Here is a 22,300-nt window from a genome sequence, read left to right on the forward strand (position 1 = left end):
ATGTTTGGTATTACATAAAATGTAAGAAGCTATGCTAGGCAAATAACAATTTCACTATCACAATGAACTATCATTACATCTTATTTTAATCTAATATTTAAATAGTCTCTTAAGCAAATGCACCACTATATTGCACCATCATATTAGAGTAAACACATAAGAATTTGAAGATCTTTTATCATCAACATATTTGTCTAAATTGAATCTAGATCACACCACTTACAACAGAATTATACTAGTTAGATAATTAAGGGATGCCCTACTCTAGTAACATGTAACCTTTCTTTTTAAATTTGATCACACAATTGACACTAACTCATAGAATCAAGAGGTAAATATTCTTTGGCTGGCAGCGATGAGGAGCAATGGATGCGTGCTGGGCTAAGGCTTAATCCCTAGCCCCGTGTTTGTTATTTTATCTTTTTGCTAATATTCTTTCTTCTTCTTTTTGAATTGACAGCTGCTGGACAAAGTTAGTGTGGGTTACAAATTTTGGAGAGCATTTGCAGACATTTTTGGATTGGGGTTTTTATTGTTTGCATGGTAGGGCTTGTGATTTCTTTTGTGTTGATGAGGACAGATGGTTCTTCTCCAATTGGACATGCAATGAGATCTGAATCATTTCAGGGAAGAGTTCCAAGATAGAAAAAGTTAATGGTTGCTTTTCACATAGCTATGATCGCCCTGTTATGGTTATTCCTCCAGCAGCGGTGATGGAGGACATTGAATATTGGACTAAGCATGCTTTGATATGCAAATTTCTTGGAATCCAAATTTCCTTATCTACTCTTGAGGCATTGATCCGTTGCCCATGGCAAGTGGAAGGAGATATGGAGATAATGCTGGCTAGGAATAGCTATTTTTGTATTCTCATGCATGTCTAATCTTAATCGTGTTTTTGAAGGAGGGTCCTATTTCTACAACCATGTGGGGTTATTTGTCAAACCCTAGAATTCAGGATTTAATTCTGCTGAGGATCTCCCTTAAACAGTACTAGTTTGGGTTCGCTTGCGTTGCCTTCCCTTGGAATTCTGGCGAGAAGACATCCTCCGTCAAATTGCGACTTTTCTAGGAAAGCCAGTTGCAATTGTGCATCAATCCCTCGATAAAAAGGTTATTTCTTTTGCTAGAACTTGTGTTGAAATTGATTTGAACAACCCATTACCAGATTCTTTGGAAATTTGTCTTGGGGCTTCTTCCTGGGTGCAACAGTTTGATTATGAATCCCTCCCTTTTCAATATCAAATATGTCATGAGTATGGTCATTTATAGCATCAATGTCTTCGCAACTTGACTTCCGAAGGAGTGGATGGTTCTACGGTCGACAATGGTGGTGGTTTGGCAGGTGCTATAGGGAAAGGACAAGCTTAGATGGATAATACAACTAAGGGGAAGAATCAACCAAATACTATAGGAAAGGGAAAGGCTCAAATGCAGGATAAGGATGGATTTACCCCTACTCGCCCACGAGCTAAGGGGTGTGGTCAAAAGAGGCCTTTGAAAGATCAACAATTTGATTCAGGTTTTAATCGCTTTGAGGTGCTAGATAATATGGTTTTAGAGGAGGGTATTCCTTCTAGTATCTCTTATGAACCAGTTTGCCCAGATGAGGGACTTTCACCTCATGACACTTGTGGAGCATCCCAGGTTGTGGTACACCAGAATTGTGAGGTCCTTATAGCTCCCGAGTCAGATGCTCTGGTGATACTTGTGGTGTCGGAGTATAATGACATTGTTCTGGTATACTTGGTTAAGGATGTGCTAGCATCTGGTAAGGGTAAGGGGTCTCCTCTCCCCATGGGGTTGATGCATAAACCCTTCAAGAGGGTTTCCTTTACTCCTCTAAGGAGTGGGCACAAAACATACCAAGAGAAGATTAAACTCAAAGGAGATATATTGATAGAGTCTAGGTCAGTGAAACCATTGGATGCTCATTTTCTCATGGAATGTTAGGGGGTTGAATAGCATCCCTAGACAAAAGGCTATTGATCATTCTCCTAATTTTTTTTGTATCCAAGAGATAAGCTATCTGTGGAGTCTATGGTCTGATATGCCTCTAGTATTTGGCCTCGTGGGCAACGCCAGTGTATTGGGGCTATGAGAAGTGCTAGTGGTTTGGCTATCTTTTGGGATCTACAGAAAATTTCTCCCTTTGGTTGGGTATCTTCTCACTTAGCTCTCTCTATGGTGGCTTCTGCTTTGGACTCAGGAGAGGTAATCATGATTACTATGTGTATGTGCATGTTGATTTTGTGGGAAAGAAGGAACTTTGGAGGCATATTCAATATGTTAGAAATTATCGCCCTTTTCATCCTTAGGTGCTAGCAATAGACGTCAATTTAATTTTAAGTTTGGAGGAGAAGCAAGGTGGTTTGGCTAGATTGGGGCCTTCTTCTGCTCTTCTTCGTCAGCACATAGCGCTTTTGTCACTCTATGATGTTAAGCCTTCTAATGGTCTCTATACTTGGAATAATCGAAGGACTAGGGCTAATGCTATCTCAAAATGTTTGGATAGATTTCTTGTTTCTTGTTTCTGGGTTAGTGATACCCTTACTCTCTCTCTGGAAATTCTAGACTGGAGGGGTTCTGATCATTGGTTGATCAAATTTTTTGCTACTAGGGTTTTTATTCCGAAGCGTCCACCTTTTAAGTTCCAGTTGATGTGGTTTCGTGACTCCTTTCTTCGTGATCTTGTATTATGTTGGTGGAGAGACAACGCTCATGCATATGGCCCTGCTATGTTTTCATTTTCTAAGAGGCTTTAATATGTTAAGAGGTAGCTGAAGATATGGAGTAGACAATGTTTTGGAAACCTTCACTCTATGAAGAGGCTTGCTCAGGAAGATCTTGATGTCATAACCAGGCATATTAGAGATTGAGGTTTCTCAGAGGATCTTGGAAGGGTTCACTCCCTAGCTTTTAGAGTTCTAGAAGAATGAGAACTTCAAGAGGAAATTTTTTGGAAACAAAAGGCTAGAGTTGATTGGCTCCAAGAAGGTTATAGGAACATTATTATTTTTCTATAAAATTGTGCAATCTCATCAGAATTAGAGCAATATCTCTTCATTGGTTAATTCTCAAGGTATCTAACTGACTTTCTTCCCAACTTTGTTCTAGGAAGCTACTTGGTACTTTTCTACCCTCTTCTTTGAGGACTCTCCTCCTGCTAATAATGAATAAAATATTATTTTGCCTTGTGTTCCTTCCGTTATTACCTAGGAATGAATGATTATCTCATGTGACCGATCTCTTTGGAAGAGCTGGAGGAGGTGGTCTTTGGCATGCCTAAGGGAAAGGCTCCTAGTCCTGATGACTATCCAGTTGAATTCTTTTAGGAACTCTGGGACATCACTAATCATGATTTGTTGGAGGTGGTTAAGGAATCCTATTCTAGCAAGTAGATGCTTCGGGCATTAAATTGTACTTTCTTGACTATTATTCCAAAAAGAGAGGGGGCTAATCAACTGAAGTTTTTTAGACCTATTGCCTTATGTAATGTGGTTTACAAAGTCATTACTAAGTTGATTGTTGAGAGAATTAAAAAGTGGCTCCCCATTATTATCTTAGAGGAACAAGGTGGTTTTGTTGTTGGAAGAATTTTTTTGGATGGGGTGGTTATTGCTACTAAGGCTATTCACTCTATGGCTAGTTCAAGGGAGTGATCTATGTTTTTAAAGATGGATATGGATAAGGCTTACGATAGAGTTAAATGGAGTTTCCTGAAGAATATTCTTCTTACCTCTGGCTTTAGCTTTGATTGGGTGAGTTGGCCTATGAGTTGTGTTACTTCTGCCTCTTTTTCAATTCCTCTTAATGGTCAACCTTCCTAACTATTTGATGCCTATAGAGGTCTCCACTAGGGTGATACTCTCTCCCTCTATCTTTTCATCATCATGGTTGAGGGCTTGGGTAGATTCATTAAGTATCAGGTGTCCCAGAATTCTATTCAGGGGTGGTGGTGGGGTAATAGTTTACCTACTCTTTCTCACATTCAATTTGTTGATAATTCTACTCTTGCGGGTATTGGTAGGATCAAGGAAACTGAAGCCTTTTGACATACTCTAGATATTTATTTGGCAGCTTCAGGCCAAAAAGTTAATAAGTGTGTGGTAGAAAATGTGACCTGTTGCGAACACAAATCAACAAACATTAGTTAAAAATTTCAAATATGCATCAAAGGCTCATCAAAATGAAAAAACATTAGCTAACTAATGCTTGCTTGAGTTTTGCAACTCTAAGCAACCAACAAACCAAATCCTCCAACCACCTCTACAACTCAACAAGGGCACCCATGAGAGGCCTTGTTGGTGTGTTAAGATGGAGGGTATGTTTGGTGTGCTCTCCCAAACACAACAATGTAGTGAATCTCTTGAGTGGATGTGCAAATGTGAGTAATGGTGAAATATGAACCTAGGCTACATGACATGAAGAACACCTCAAGAAATGGCTATGGAGTAAGCCATACATGAAGGCATTCAAGGATGAAAATGAAATGCAACCAAAAAAGCTAAGTAAGTATGCAAGTTATACTAACATGTAAATGTGAATGCACAAGTAAACTAAATGAACAATGCAAATGCAAAGCTAAACTAGCTACCAAATGGTTAGTATGCATCTAAAAATCACAATGAAAACTACCATGAAAGCTACTATGAAAACTCAAACTAGCATGCAAGCTCAACTAAAATGAAAACTCAAACCTCAAACCAACATGATAACAATGCAATAATGAGAGATGCAAATGCTTGAGACAAGGCCTCTATTTATAGGCTTGAGGGAGGGCTTAGTGAGGTGGCATCCATGTAGATGCCACATAAGGTGACATGCAAGTCATGCAAGTGGTCAAAAATTAAAAGTTTGCTCACACATGTGTGAACAAACTTGAGAAGAAGAGTGGGAGACAAGAGTGCAAAGGGGAGTGTGTAGGCATGCCATCTCACACGTGTGAGCAAAATCTCAAGCTAATGAGGGGGATTAGGAAAGAGATTAAGAATGATTAAGTGGAATTAGAGAAGAAGTAGGCTTAAGAGGATGAAAATGATGGTTATAGGCTAGGCTCTAGGTTAGGCTTAAGATTAAATAAAATAAAATTTAATCTAATCATGGGTTTAGAGGAATTAATGGGAAATGGGGATTTAAACGAATAAAATTTATTTAAAAAGGGGAAACATGGAGGATCATGTGTTAAATTAATTTAACACATTAGGGCTAGGAGTATTTAAATTAAATTTAAATACTTAGGAGAATGAACTAACTTAATTAATTAATTTAATTAAATAAGTAGAAGAATGTAAGCAATATAGTTAATTAATTAATAATTAATTACAATGTCACGAGCAATATTAATAAATTAATATAATCTTTAGGGATGATTTTAAGCATTTACATTTTGCCCCTTTGATGTGATGTTGGAACGACATCATATCAAAGAAAAGAAAATATAGGTTGCCCTAGAGAAGGTGGGAGTCCTATGGCGACGATAAAGGAGTAGGGTGCCCCCTCGCAAAAATTGCGCAAAAAATAAATTTTGGGCAATTTTCATGAAAAGGTCTTAAGAAAAGAAGAGAAAGGAGAAAAACAGGAATAAATGACAACATTTGCATGAATTGCGGGTAAACAGGGGACAGACATGGCTCAAGGAAAACATGGGCTCAAACAGGGTCTGTGGGGGGGGGGTGGTGGGTAACCTATATAAGCCTCTAAGGGGCCCAAAGAAGGTCATTGTCACACCACGAGTAGAGCATCCAGAGCAAACATGGACCCCATTGATCGATTGCAGCTTGGTGAGCACGTTCGAGAGTACCAACGGGCAGCCGAGATGGGCCCACTGGTAAGTCATCTGATCCTCTTCGTCTTTTGGTAGGTTAGGCTAGGCTAGGCACATTTAATATGCCATAAATGCACCAAAAATGAGGGCCGGGTGGAGACTATCGTCTGCACAGATGACAAAGTGGTGATCTCAGCATTCGCGAAGATGACAGGATCCATCCTGTCATCTGCGAAGATGCCAAAAGGGTGAAAATGACGTGGAGGCGACAGGTTTCATCCTGTTGTCTTTGCAGATGGGAAAATTAGGTTAGGGCCAGCAGAGACGACGAAGCACAAGTTGTCATCTTCGCAGATGACAAAATGTTGTCATTTGTGCCGATTGGCATCTGCGCATATCAGTGTCTGCACCGATAAGTGGCTCCACCGATTGAGACAAATCATAGGAGGCAAGGGAAGATGCCCCATTCTAGGGACGTCATAGGCTAGAAAGACTAATTCTCTATATGTCTATGCTGCAGCAGGACACAATGGTGTTTAGGTCGAGGGAGCACTACCCTCTGACCATGGTGATCCAGGAGAGACTCACAGACGAGGATTGGGGACATGTGTCACTATGTGGCTTAGAGAACGTTCATGAGTGGTCGGACCTGAGGGTCCACTCAATGTAGCTATCGGTGCTCATAGAGCGATTGCACACACCGATAGGGAGCTTCCATATGCCGACAGGGGAGGCTACAGTTACACTCTTGGATGTATGGCAGATCTTGCGAGTGTCGATCAGAGGCGCATACCTAGAGTATGTACTAGAGGGTTCTAATCTGTTCCTGAGGGAGTGCTGTCGCAGACAGCGATAGCGACTACCTATCCAACAATCGTGGTTATTGTGGAGAGGAGCTCTAGAGCAAAGGCTACCGAGGCTAGCAGTGTACCTAGCCTCACTGATATGGTGGATGCTGCCAGATCATGCAAGACACGGGTGGCCGATTGGTTGGGCGCGGGTGCTGAGCACCCTGCTACAAGAGGAGGGAGAGGTCTACTGCTGGGGACAAACGATCCTGGCTGAGTTATATCACGATTTGCACATTTGTACATATCAGACCTAGCACACTATAGGACCAGGACTGATGCTACTGATGGTCTAGTCATGGGAGCACATTGGGGTCACATGACTTATCACTCGGTGGGAGACTAGGTAGCCTGGGGAGCCATTTTCCTATAGATACCAGCCTCCTATCTAGTATACATCAACAGAGTCTATGGGGTTTTGGTGTCGGTGCATAGATGAGATTATCATGTTCGAGTGGACTCCATATGATGGGGTAGAGTGGTGGGGGTAGACACTGGTAGTAGGTGGCGAGGATGACACAGAGGATCAAATGTACCTCCCGTACACACAGACTGACTGCTAGATCATTGGTAGGTCCCTGCACGTGATCATGCGGTACATGCCCTCTCGAGTGTGACGGTAGTTTGGCATGACACAAGATGTAGTGCAAACAGATTCTTATATCTTGTAGTGTCTCGAGAGTATGGTTGGCTACGGGGTCAGAGGACCACCTTTCAAATGGCCCAGATATCATGGGTATCGATGCTAGCAGTACCATGGGTCCACGAACAAGACAAGGGAGATGCAAGCGTCACACCGACATATGCACAGTAGTGGGCAGCCCACTAATGAGTCAAACTCATAGTGCTAGGGGCATCTCCACCGACAGAGCAGGCACGGGGTGACAGAGATGGTGTAGGGGATGGGGGATAGGCAACTATGATGCCACCTCAAGCACAAGGTGCACAACATGGACCTCATGGGTGCAGAGCTAGTGTGAGGAGGGGTCGAGGGCTAACACCAGTATAGGGACCACCACAAATAGGGCCCCAAGCACAGGTATAGGCACCAGCGCAGGAACCACCGCAACCATAGGTACAGTTACAGATGCCAGCAGGGGGACAGAGATAGGGGCTAGCAGAGGACCCAGATATGGTGAGGGCTAAGCGGGATAGCCTCCGTGCAGAGGTAGCCTGACTACAGGGGATAGCACAGGTGTAGTAGGCACGAGCAGACAGCTTAGAGCAAGCCATGGGGGCCATACAGGTAGAGTTACAGGTGTAGAGGGCCAGGGGAGACAATGCACAGGAGGCCTTAGCGGCCCTACAGGCATAGGTGTATGCCAGGGAATTTTTAGGGATGGGTATCCATACAGGGGCAGAGGAGCGGGCAGAGCTGGAGAGACTTCGAGGGGAGGTAGTTGCATTACAGGCCGAGCGGGCCACCCATCAGGCGTAGCTGGATGGATACTGCAGGCAGAGAGACATAGCTAGACATATGCTACAGCCTAGGGCAGTTGTCTTAGTGATGCAGGAGGCCATCGCAGCTAGCCAAGCAGAGGCACGGGCCATACGAGAGGTAGCCTATTATAGGTTTCTTTCTATTGAGGCCGTGCATGCCAATCGACAACAACCAAATTTTGAGAGGGGGGCCAGCTCATGGATCTCAGGTGGCAGAGCCAGATCAGAGTAGTCCGTAGGACAAAAAAGACCTCCTCGAGGGGGGGATATAGGGGGGGTTGGGCCCTCACAGCCAGCAGCTTGATTTTGTATAGTGATCAATTTTTTTGACAAATATGTGCAGATGTAGCGAGTGTTTGATGATGCATTTGTACTATATGATTCTACATAATTTGTATATGGACTATATAGACACTATTTTTTGATATATATATATATATATGACATGATTCGATGACTCTATATGTGTATGGATTTATGTGATGCGTATGGTGTTTATGATGTGGATACTAATGTTTGTGATGCAGGATGTGATGTTTCCTATGATGTATGCATATGTACATGATGCCTAACATGTGGATGATGCAGGTTTTGCTGGTGATTATGTATGCATTGCTTTATTTTACATGTATGGATGCACTATATATATGTGAGGTGTGCTTATGATGTATATGCCCCTAGATGTGATGACTAAAATAAATGTATGCAACTAATGGAGCAAACTAATGCAATCTAATAAAATGAACTAAAAACACCTAATGAACACTAAATGCGATGAATCAAATGAACACTAATGTAGTAGAAAATGAATGAATGTAATAATGGGAAGTTAATGCAACCTAATGGAAATGAACTGATGAATGAATATCTGTCAAAATTGTCACTCATAGAAACCCAATAGTGTAGCATAGGAGGGGGGAAATAAATAGGACCTTGTCTCAAGCACGACTCGAATGAAACCCTATACTACATGCATCCTAACTATATGATATCAAGCGATTCCGTTGTGTTCATATGGAGAGCACATCTTATTTTGATTTTGCAAATGAGTTTATGCATTATATGCTATAGAAGCATAAATGACATGACTCTTTTGCGTGAACTAGACACACAAAAACCATAGAGACTTTAGAACGATAAGTGTAGTTTGCATAGTTATGATAGATCAAATGTCATATACGCAATAGAGAGGTCTGGGCACACCCAAAGTCTTTTTAGGGATCGTTGGTGGTATGTGTGCTAACTCGTTGCCCCCATTGCGCAGCACATTAACATAACCTGAAACTAACACATATGACATAAAGCTCCAAAAAAAATAGATCATACCACAAAAATGTGTGTAGTCAATGATAGCCATTCAGGTACGACCAAATTATAGAAGATCAAGGCGCACCCTAAAAGGCTTTCATTAACACACAAAATGAAAATCAACCAAAAAGAGACCTCATGACCAAGTAGTCATTCAGTCCACAATTCCTGCCAAGAACCTTAGTTCTAAAAGTGAATGTAACAATGTCGCCTATAGGAAGGATCCATCCTATACTAATGTGTCAAATCGAATGTCAATGATCATAAAGTCGTGTGATTTCGAAAAAGGCTGTGAAGTGAACAAACTTCTCGAATCATCAAGCCTCCAATGGTGATTTTATGTAAGTCCAAGTGTGGTCACTGTTGTGAAAAATCTCGGTGTGATGGGATTGACAATCACTTTGATGGAAAAATGCCTCACAAACTAGAGGTCTTTCAAAAGATGGAAGTGACTCGAAGCCTCGTGGAGAAGAGGTCTTTTATTGGATCCATGATAAGCAAAAAGCTAAATACAACTTTGCACAAATGGAAATGGAAGGGTGGAATGAAGTGAGGTGGAACGAGCCTTATAGACAATGAATTAACCATATTTTTTTTAGGAACTTTTTCTTTTGTTTAGGCTTTTTTCAGGAACCTTTTATGAATTTTTTTGGATTTTTTTTTCTTTTGATTTTCTGATTTTTTTGGGATTTTTGCGGGACTATAAGTACTGTACAAGGACTACAGAGGCTCAAGCATAGAACCACTTGAGATGCTGAATATTTATAGGCTCAGGGAGTGGATCTCCCTCTAGATTAGCAATTTGATATGCCCCAGAACCATACTTGGCTGTAATAATAAATGGACCTAGCTAATTTGCCTCAAATTTTCCTTTCTTTTCATGATTCTGTAGATTCCTCATATTATGCTGCAAAACTAAGTCACCCACTTCAAATTCCCGTGGCTTGAATTTCTTGTGATACTGAAGCTGAAGGTAATTTTGATAAACATGGAGGTGGTTTAGGGCAGTGAGTTGTCTCTCATCGAGGAGTGCCAGCTCTTGCAAGTGAGCAACTCGGTATTCTTCTTCGAATATCAAATTCTTGAGAGAGATTCTGAGGGAAGGGAGCTCAATTTCGATGGGCAAGACGGCTTCAGAACCATAAATAAGGGAAAATGGGGTGGCTTTTGTGTGGGTACGGATGGAGGTGTGATAGGCCCAAAGGGTGAGAGAAATTTGGATGTGCCAATCATAGCCAACTGCATCAACGATTTTCTTTAGGATTTTCAAAATGGTTTTATTGGTAGCTTTGGCTTGGCCATTGCCTTGGGGGTAGTATTTGGTGGAAAAATGTTGGGTGATTCTGAATTTCCTACACAATGTGGCAACCTCTTGATTTTTAAAGGGGGTTCCATTATCAGTCATAATATCTTGAGGTATACCAAAACGAAAAATAATGTAGTTCAATATGAACTTCAAAATCTATTTTTCGGTTATGTAGGTTAATGGAATGGCCTCGACCCACTTTATGAAATACTCAGTGGCAACAATAATGTACTTGTGGCCATTTGAGGAATTTGGGTATACTTGACCAACAAGATCGAATCCCCAGCGGGAAAAGGGCCATGGGGTGATGGTGGGATGAAGGTCTTGGGTGGGAGCGTGTATCAAATCATTGTGTTGCTGACAAGGAACACATCTTTTGGCAAAATGATATGCATCTGCTTCCATAGTGGGCCAATAGTAACCTGTCCTAAGAAGATTTTTTGCTAACGTAAGGCCACTAGAGTGGGCACCACAAATCCCTTGGTGAACCTCTTCTAACGCCATTCTAGCTTCATTTGATTTGAGACGTCAGAGGAGGGTTCCATCAAAGTGTTTTCAAAAAAGTGTGTCACCTAGGATTGTATATCGGGCGGTTCGACGAATGAAAGTTTTGCTTTGGTTTAGAGTGAGGGCTATGGGGATGGTTTTGTGATATAGATAGCCAAAAATATCGACATACCATGGAGACTCAGGACCAACAACCTCACACACCAACTTTGAATCAGTTTGCTCATAAGCAGGAGTAAAAAGATTCTCAACAAGAAACTCACATTTAGGACTATACTCTGGTATGGAAATCATGGAGGCAATAGTAGCCATGGCATCTGTTGCTTTATTATTAGCCCTTGAGATTTGCTGAATTTTTTTTTCTATAAAGTGCTGCTCAAGATCTTCAACTATTTGGCAGTAGGGCAACAATTTCTCATCCTTGGTGTGATACTCATTTGTGACTTGTTTGATAACCAATTGTGAGTCCCCAAAAACAAGAAGGCTTTTAATGTTCCATCTAATAGCTTGACACAATCCTATGACTAAGCCTTCATACTCAGCTATATTATTTGTGCAGGGGAATGAGATTTTATATGACTTAAGAATGAAATTCCCTTGTGGTGTTACAGATAAAATTCCTGCCCCCGATCCCTTTTGTGTAAAGGATCCATCAAAAAAGAGTTTCCATGGTGTACTAGGGACTATTGTCATGATGTTGTCATCTGGAAAATCTTCTACAATGGGATGGTCACCTTAAAGGGGAGCTTTAGCAAGCTGATCTACAATTACTTGTCCCTTAATGGATTTACAATCCTTATAAACAATGTCGAACTCACTCAAAATCAAGACCCATTTTGCTGCATGACCTATGAGGGTGGCTTTTGATAACAAATATTTGAGTGGATCTATTTTGGCAATGAGGTATGTAGTATGATTAAGCATATAATGGTGTAGCTTCTGTGTGCAAAAGACTACAGCCAAACATGCTCTCTCAATGGTAGTGTAGTTTAACTCATAGCCAACTAGTGTTCGATTGAGGTAATATATAGCTTGCTCATTCCCATTGTCATCTAATTGTGCCAAAAGTGCTCCTAGGGCAACTGAGGTAGCTAAAATGTAAAGGATCAATGGTCGTCCTGCAACTGGAGGGACTAAAGCTGGAGGATTAGCCAAATATGTTTTAATTTGTTCAAATGCTTTTTGGCATAGACAATCCCATTGAAACTTGTTTCCCTTGCAAAGCAAATGCTGAAGAGGGTGGTCCTTATCTACTAGTTGTGACACAAATCTCCTAATAGATTGTAACTTTCCTTGAAAATTGCGGAATTGTTTCAATGTGGTAGGTGGAAGCATATCCATAATGGCTTTCACTTTTGCTGGATCTACCTCAATACCTCTTCTTGACACAATGTAGCCTAATAATTTGCCTGATTTAACCCCAAATACACATTTCTTAGGATTAAGGCGCACTTTGTATTTTTCCAACTTGTCAAAAATAGTGGTAAGGACATCAATGTGGGATTCTCTTGTCTTGGATTTTTCTAGGATATCATCAACATAGTCCTCCATTATGACATGTAAAAGATCATGGAATATGGTAGTCATCGCGCGTTGATAAGTGGCATCAGCATTTTTCAAGCCAAAAGGCATGACTTGATAACAAAAGGTTCCCCATGGGGTGGTAAATGCTATTTTATGTTGATCCTCTTCTGCAATTCTAATTTGGTTATAGCTAGAAAATCCATCCATCAAAGATAACATCTCATGTCCAGCAGTCAAATCCACTATGATGTCTGTATTTGGGAGTGAAAAATCATCCTTAGGACATGTGAGATTTAAATCTCAAAAATCTGAACAAACACAGATGCTTTACCTATAGGCACAATGTTGGAGACCCACTCAGGATAATCAATAAGACGGATGAACTTTGCCTCTAACATTTTTTGCAACTCTGCTTTGACTAGAAGTGCTACCTTAGGGTGCATTTTGTGCAATTTTGTTTCATTAGTTTAATCTTGGGATTAACTGTCAAATGATGCACAACTAAATCTGTGTCTAAACTAGGCATATCTTTGTAGGTCCATGCAAAATTGATTTTACCCTTTTTCAAGAACTCAGTCATGGCTTTTTGTTCCTCAAGACTTAAGGTAGCAACAATGTAGGTGATTTGTGGATTATCCTCTATTCCCAAATTGACTGGAATTGTGTCCTCATTCAAGATAGGTGACCTTTTTGGTGGCAAAGATCTAAATGGCAAGTCGAGCTCTCCCTCTTCTGGATCCTCTAAGAGGTTTTCACCAAAAGATGCATCCTTTATTTTATCTTTTTCTTCATCCAAAAGCGCCCTAGAAGGGTTTTCACTAGAGGATGTTTCTTTTATTTTTTTAATTTTAATTTTCTTTTTCACTTTTGCGACTAAGAGAGTTGACTTGGCTATCAAAGTAGGCTTCCTCATTGTATTAGATCTCATGTTCATAATCTCAGAGACTCTTGAGGCCAAAAAGCGCCATCACTACTTCATTAGTCTTACAAATGTCAAGAGCGAGTGGTGTATCTTGAAGGTCCTAGTCTATCATGTCGAGGTTGGTGAGAGGTAGGTCAATGGATGAAAGGTCATTTATGGTAATGGTGTGGACATAGTTATCTAGGTCATCTTCAATGTATTGGAAGGGTACTTCAAAGAATTCCTCCTCTTTAGTCTTAGATTTAGGTTCGGCCAAATAGTTGTTAGCAAAGGTCACCTTAGGTTTGACATTAGGGGTTGTCTAATTCCATTTTATTTTGGTCCAAGGCCGGTACCATCATATCCCATGCTTTAAAAAATGGGAGGTGCCTTAACATATTTATCCTTAGGAAACTCCACAGGTTCATCTTTTCCATCAAAATATAGCCAATCTAGATTATTGTTTTCCATGTGCTCATCACTAAGTGAACCCCAATGCTCAAATGTTGTCTTGCTAACTTGCATATTTTCCTTATTAGTAGAAGGTGATAATTGAGAAGGTTTTCCAAAGGAATGAGGGGAGAGTGGTAGTTGTCCAATACACAAAGCATTTTCAAACTTATACTCTCCCATCCCTAAATTAGCAAAAGTAACCTTCTTTCCTGTGGTGTTAACTTTAGTATCTTCAACCTTCTCCTTTCCCTTGCGGGAATTTGAATCCTCATTAGCCAATTTTGGTACTGTTGTGGAAGGTGGTTCTTTTATGGTGAGGGGCTTAGGTATGACCTTAGCAAACTCACTAATTGGACAAAAATTTGCTGGTGCACCTTCCAATCTTTTACAAAATTCGAAAGGGGTAGGATCTCCTGGGATTGTGACCTCTCTTCCTTGGTGAGGAAACTTTAAGCATTGATGATATGTAGAGGGTACCGCTTTGAGTGTATGTATCCATGGTCTACCAAGCAAGATGTTATATGGAAAATCCAAGTCTAGGACATGGCATTTGGTATTTATGATGGCTGGCCCAACCCTTAGAGGCAACATGATGACCCCTTTTGATTCTCTTTCCCTCTCATCATATGCTTTTATTGCGATCCTTTTATTAACATCTAGAAGATCCTCTGGAAGTCCCAAGGAGTGAATCATTTTCAATGTACAAAAGTTCAAACCAGATCCATTGTCTATAAGGAATTTTTTTATTTTATGTCATTGTATAAGGACTTCAATGTGGAGTGACATATTATGGTGTGGATTAGGACCTTGGAAGTCTTTGTATGTGAAGACAAGGTGTTTTTGGGTGGCAAGGTTTCCAATCATAATGGTAAATTAGGATGCATTAATATTTTCAGGAACACAAGACTCTAAAAGAGCCTTCTCCAAGATCTCTTTATGGATGGGTGATGTGGTAAGAAGTTCAAGAATGGATATTTGTGCAGGAGTTTTACCTATCTGGGATAATACATCATAGCAAGAAGTCGACCTTTGTGAAGTGGATGGCGCAGTAGGCGCATGTGGAATTGATGGATTAGTGTTGTTGGGGGTGGTAGCTTGCAAAGTGGGTCTTCCCCGTTGAGTGGTTGCATCACAATTGGCTGCTTGTAAGAAAAGGGTATTCACATGAGTGTCTACCTCTTCAATGTGACCACACATGGAGTGAAAACCACATATATCGTTGGTTTCTATCTTACCACACAAGGAGTCAAACCTTGATATGTGGTTAGTAGAATAATCATAAGGTACTGCATTTGATATGGAGGCTCGATTCATATTGTTGGTATTGTTGTTATCATTGTTGTGATCAGGAAATGGCTTTTGGAATATCTTCAGTTTAGCATTTTTAGAAGTTGGACCTCCTTCTACTTCAATTTCCCCATCATTAACAAGATTTTTGATAAAAGTTTTGAGCTTGATACATTTGTTGGTGTCATGTCCTTTGATGCGATGGTATTTACAATATTCATTTTCCCTATACCTCTTTGACTTCGGTTAATTTTCATCAAGAGGACGTGTGCTAGGAAATACCATCAAGTTGTGATCCACTAATTTTTGAAAGATGGCCTCCAAAGGTTCACGAAAGTTAGTGAACTTCCTATTTCAATCACAGTCACGATTGTAGTTGTTGTTGCATGGAAAGAATTGTGTTTGATTACGAGATTGTTGATTGCCTTGATTGTCATGATTTGAATTGTTGTTATTTCGATTACGGTAGTTGTTGTTACCTCCTTGGAGATTTTTGACATCAGTAACACCATTGTGTGTAACACCCTCATTCTTGGACCAAAATTTGGGCTTTCTATTGGTGTTTGACTCATTGTGTGAGGATGATGAGTTATAATGCTTAATGGTACCCTTCTCCAAAAGTCCATTTTCAATGTTTTTACCCTTCTTGACTAAAGTAGCAAAGTATTCAGGGCTAGCCATCTTCATGTGGAAGGACATTTTGGGTATCAAATTCTTGATGAATATATCCACAAGGTGGGAATCCTCAATTTTATAGGGCATACGATTAGAAGGATGTCTCCACCTTTGTAGGAAGTTGGCAAAAGTTTCACCGTTTCGTTGCTTTGTGTTGCACAAATCACTCAATGAAGCATGATGTTCAATGTTGTAAGAATATTGTGCTATAAACTTTCTTGTCAAATCATTGAAAGGAGTAAAGGAGCCCTTAGGTAAATTCATTAACCATTCTAGTGCAGGGCCTCTAAGACTTCGTGCAAAGAGTCTCTTAAGATAATCATCACTGTAAGCTACTTCTTGGCACAGAATGGAAAATTCCTTGAGATGTGTGATGGGGCATGTCTCTCCTGTATACCTGTCAAATTTAGGAATTTTGAAATTGGATGGAAATGGTACCATATTGATGGATTTATCAAATGGAAAAGGACACATTTCCTCAAAAGAGAAGTCCTTCACCCCTTTATTACTCATGCTAAAGACCAAATTTCGCAATTCTTGAAATTGTTTAGCCAAATCTTGATTGGGTTGCACTTGTGATTGTTGGGAGTTCACAAATCCACCTCCTAAATTGTAGGGAGTCCCAAATGTAGTGTGAGGGGGTGGAAGTACTCCACTTTGGCCAATGTATTGATATGTAGTTGTTGGAATTGGCACGAATGACTTTACCATACTTGTTGGTATTTGTAAATAAGATGAGTGCATTGGCTGTGTCAGAATTGCCATTGGTTGAGTAGACACTTGCCCAACATTTAAACATCCCATAGTGGTACCTGTCAAGGTGGATTGTGGAATGCTAGCATGTGTGGTTGCATTTGGCATAGCACTAATGATTTGTTGAATATGTTCTGCACTCAATTGAAACGTGGATTGCGTGGAAGTGCTAGACATAGGCACAACACTAGTTGCCACCATAGTTTCTTTCCCTTTGCTAGAAGTTGGAGCTGCATTTGAAGTAGTCAATATGAGAGCACCACATTTTGTAATTTGTCTAAACAAGGTGCTCTCATCAAAGCTCGGGGGAACATTGACACCATCTTTGACCAAATTTAGGAATATTTCAGTTTTGTTTGCCATAATGGATTTCTCCATCATTTCCAAATTGCAAGGATTTGCAAGGAACGTCCTAACATCGCTAGGTACATTTTTGGGGTTAATAGGATCTTCATCTTGGTATACTTCTTCATCATCACCCCCCAAAGTTGTGTTACAAAAGGGATCTTCTGGTTCTTGCGCAGATGTTGAGTTAGGCATATCAAGGTTCAAACTAGAGGGGATTGTGCTCCGTAATGAAGTTGTGTGTGGAGGAAATGGATTCTCCATCTTTGATTGTCTCAACGATTCCCACAAATGTGACATGGGATTAAATGTGAACCTTCCTGATTGTGTGTGTACCATGCAATAGTGACCGACTAATGGGTGAAAGATTATGGGAGAAAAAGAAAATGAGGATGAGAGCTATTAACCTTATGTGATTAAAGGGTCAACCACCCAAGTGTGGACAAAAGACCTTGGTTTAGCAAACAAAGTTTGATTAGAGGATAATATTATCCTTCTCCTACCAAAGATAGTCAAGTGATCTTTAGGTAAGATAGGACACCAAATTGATTACTCACTATTTGGAGATGGACTTGTGATCCCAAATAAGTAAGTGTAATTAGGATAAATGTTTGCTTATAGATAAAAGGTCTACCATCACAATTTTGAAAGATGTTTTAAAGGTTCAAGCTCTCTAGAAGAAGATTTGAAAATGGAAGACTAGGAGTTTGGAAAATGGAGGTAGATATAGAAAATGGAAGATATTATAGTCACTTATGTCATTAACTCAATCCTCATTCACTAGAAATAAAAACCTTGGGTTCACTCTTGGGAATGCAGACCAATTTTGAAGTTTTCCATTGTATTCAATTCTATCATAACAGTCTTGTCTAGCTTCTTCCTTTTGAATGTCTTTGATAGTGTATCAAAATTGTTTGTCACTATGTGCTAGGTTCTTCCTTTCCTTGTAGATGGGTGGTTTAGACAATTTACTTTCTTATGCTTGACTTGGTCGACTTTATCAATCATGGTAGGAATAAAACAAGACCCAAATTTCAAGTACCCAAAAACTTTGCAACAAGACTTAACTAGACTCAAACACTATCAATGTAAGACCTGTTGAAAATAACCACGAGTCAAGAGGACCTCACTTACCACTGTTTCACTTAATGAAATGTTACCTCACAATTTCACTCGTCTTAGAACTTGTGTGATGTTTGGCTTAGGTTTTGAATGTTTGAACAATCACGTTGAACACACCTACAATCCTAACAAGGCTACCACTAGGATGAACAAGGCTTATCTAAGGGATGTCCTCGATATACACAAGGTACGTGAGGCCCAAATCTGTAGATGAAAGAAAATACTACCACACAGCCGAGGGGAGAGGGTAACCCAAATCTCTTCCTTCACTTCCCAAAGGTATAAAGTTCTTTGGGGCTTAGCCAAGAGTGACAATATTATGCTTCCAAGAGAGGTGTCTTTCGATTCACCTCCCACTATTTATACTCTGCCAGAACACTAGAGTTGAGGTCGTCCCAAGGGGTGATGAAATCCCCAAGTAGGCCTTCTAAAAAAAATGAAAAACAAGACTACTTATTTCTTGTGCACCTAAGATCACCCAAAGGCGCGAGGGGAGAGAATACGTAAGTGGCCTTGGGGTTTAAAAGACACTTGTTCTTTTTTCAATGAAACTTTAAGTTTTTTAATCTACTTGAAGACACACATGTTTAAAGCATACAATGTTCTTCCAACTTGAAATAGTGCCAACATAAATAAAAATGTAGATTCATCAACAAGAAAGTAAAGTGAGCGCGTAAAAATAAAATGTTGAAAATAAAAATGCGAAAAAAAAGTCAATTTACCTTAGGGCATTCAAGAGTGTATGACTTCATTTTAAGCACCAAATCCAAATGTGATCTAGCCTAGGCATACATTTCCATTGTCCCTTAATGCACTCAAGATGGTGTGAATTCATTTTAAGCACTAAAACTAAATGTTGTTTCTATCTTAAACATTCATGTCAATTTTATGCACCAAGTCCAAATGTTTGCTAGCCTAAACATCCATGTCAATTTTAAGCACCAAGTCCAAATGTTGGCTAACCTAAACATTCATGCATTCAAATGAAAGTGTTTAATCCATACAAGTTCATTAACCCTTAAGTTTAAGTGATAAAAATCACTACAAATCTCCTTTAGTGATAAAAATCACTATTGGTTTTGCTTTTTAGGTTTTCAAGGTTAATTCTCTGCATTAAAACAGTCAGTAAAAACTAGCAAATCAATATGTTAGCAAAGATTATTGTTCAAAGTTGCACAATTCTATCACAAAATGAAGATGCCAAAATATAGGTGTAGATGCCAATCTGTGAGGACAACGAAATACGAAGATGCTAAAAGTGTAGATGATAGAAGGCACAATTTTCAACAAACTAAATGACTTGTCAGACGCAGATGATAATATAAAATGCAGAGATGCTAAAATTTGGAGACAACAAACTAGGAAGCACACAACACAGACAACATAACGGTGTTCGTAGACGACAGAATAAACTTCATAGATGACAAAATAAACTTCGCAGACGAAAAAATAATCTTTGTAGACGACAGAATAAAAACTTGGATGAAAGAACATTTTCCTACGCAGACGCTAAAATGGAAATGCAAGTAAGTAGGTTTTTGAACTACGACAGAGACGCTAAGGAGCAAAGATGCTCGTCTGCACAGATGTTGATCTGCGAAGATGAGAAATGTAGATGACATTGCAGCCCACAGAAATGACATTGCAAGGTTTTCTACGACTAAATGAAGTTTGCTCGTGAATTTTTGGAATGAAATCAAGGACGTGGGTCCCACTGGGCATGCCAAAATGTGTACTAGAAAATGTGACCTGTTGGGAACACGAATCAATAACATCAAAATGAAAGAACAATGGCTAACTAATGCTTGCTTGAGTTTTGCAACTCTAAGAAGCCAACAAACCAAATCCTTTAGCCACCTCTACAGCTCAACAAGGGCACCCATGAGAGGCCTTGTTGGTGTGTTAAGATGGGGGGTATGTTTGGTGTGCTCTCCCAAACACGACAATGTAGTGAATCTCTTGAGTGGATGTGCAAATGTGAGTAATGGTGAAATATGAACCTAGGCTACATGAGATGAAGAACACCTCAAGAAATGGCTATGGAGAAAGCCATACTTGAAGGTATTCAAGGATGAAAATGAAATGCAACCAAGAAAGCTAACTAAGTATGCAAGCTATACTAACATGTAAATGTCATGGAAATGTGAATGCACAAGTAAACTAGATGAACAATGCAAATGCAAAGTTAAACCAGCTACCAAATGGTTAGTATGCATCTAAAAATCACCATGAAAACTACCATGAAAGCTATTGTGAAAACTCAAACTAGCATGCAAGCTCAACTAAAATGAAAACTCAAACCTCAAACCAACATGATAACAATGCAATAATGAGAGATGCAAATGCTTGAGAGAAGGCTTCTATTTATAGGCTTGAGGGAGGGCTTGGTGAGGTGGCATCCATGTAGATGCCACATAAGGTGACATGCAAGCCATGCAAGTGGTTAAAAATTTAAAGTTTGCTTACACATGCGTGAGCAAACTTGAGAAGAAGAGTGGGAGACAAGAGTGCAAAGGGGAGTGTGTAGGCATGCCATCTCACACATGTGTGAGCACACTCTTAGGCTAATGAGGGGGATTAGGAAAGAGATTAAGAATGACTAAGTGGAATTAGAGAAGAAGTAGGCTTAAGAGGATGAAAATGATGGTTATAGGCTACGCTCTAGGTTAGGCTTAAGATTAAATTAAATGAAATTTAATTTAATCATGGGTTTAGAGGAATTAATGGGATATGAGGATTTAAATGAATAAAATTTATTTAAAAAGGGAAAACATGGAGGATCATGTGTTAAATTAATTTAACACATTAGGGCTAGGAGTATTTAAACTAAATTTAAATACTTAGGAGAATGAACTTATTTAATTAATTAATTTAATTAAATAAGTAGAAGAATGTAAGCAATATAATTAATTACAATGTCACGGGCAATATTAATAAATTAATATAGGCTTTAGGGATGATTTTAAGCGTCTACAATACGCACAAATATTCCATTTATTTTTTTTACAATCTAGATTCTCTTTAGCAAAAGATTGCTAATATCTTGCGGTTTCAGATTGGGTCACTTCCTTTGACTTATCTTGGCATCTCTATTGTTGTTTCTAGGTAACCATGACTCTTTTGGTAAAATTTGATTACCAAGCTTCAGAAAAAGGTAAATCAGTGGACTCATAGATGGCTTTCTACTATTGTTTGGGTTACTCTTCTTCAATCTGTTATTCAAGCTCTTCCTCCTTATAGAAGCATGGTTCAAGTTGCTCCTATTTACTTTCTCAAGGAGTTTGATGCTCTTTCTTGGCAATTCCTTTGGAGTTGTAAATTTCGTAGGACTAAGTTGAGTTTGATTAGCTGGGAGACTGTTTGCAGGATTGAAAAGGAGGGTGGTCTTGGTCTTTGATCAACTCTCTTGAGTAGTTAAGCGTTGGCTCCTAAGCTTTATTGGTGATGGTGCTCTGGAAAACATCAACTTTGGGCTCGTATTATCACCCATAAATATTTTAGAGGTGTTGATCCTTGCTTTATTTATGCACTTCCTCTTAATGTTCGTGGCTCTATGGTTTGGCATACTCTGAAGACTGGTGCTCTGTTAGTCAAGAGAGGTCTATTCTAGATATGTAAGGGAGGCTCTAAGGCTTTGTTTTGGTTTGATGCTTGGGATGGATTCCCATCCATGTTATCCATGTACCCTCATCTTTAGACTCTCTGTGATTCTTTTCATGTTGCTAGATGGGATAAAGTGGCTCATTACAAGACTCCTTATCAATTGGGACTTGTTGTTGGTTATGGATGGAAGCACTCTTCTGATTGACCTCCTGGAGGCACAAAGGTGGATCGTCAAGAGCTTCATCAAATTTTTGCCTCTAGGGAGTGTTCCTCTCTACTAGGACCAGATGTTTTGGCTTGGGGAGGTACCTTGTTTGGTAAATATCATGTCTCTGCTGGGTATCAAGAGATAATTATGGTTGAAGAAAGTTTGGAGTAAATTTTCTTGGTCCAAGTGCAATTTTTTCATGTGGCTAGTGGCTCACAACCGTTATCTTACATGGGATAATATTTGTAAACAT

The sequence above is a fragment of the Cupressus sempervirens genome, chromosome 9 (genome assembly GCF_028749045.1).
Source record: "Cupressus sempervirens isolate cs-2001-9-10 chromosome 9, ASM2874904v1, whole genome shotgun sequence".
In the NCBI taxonomy this organism is placed as follows: Eukaryota; Viridiplantae; Streptophyta; class Pinopsida; order Cupressales; family Cupressaceae; genus Cupressus; species Cupressus sempervirens.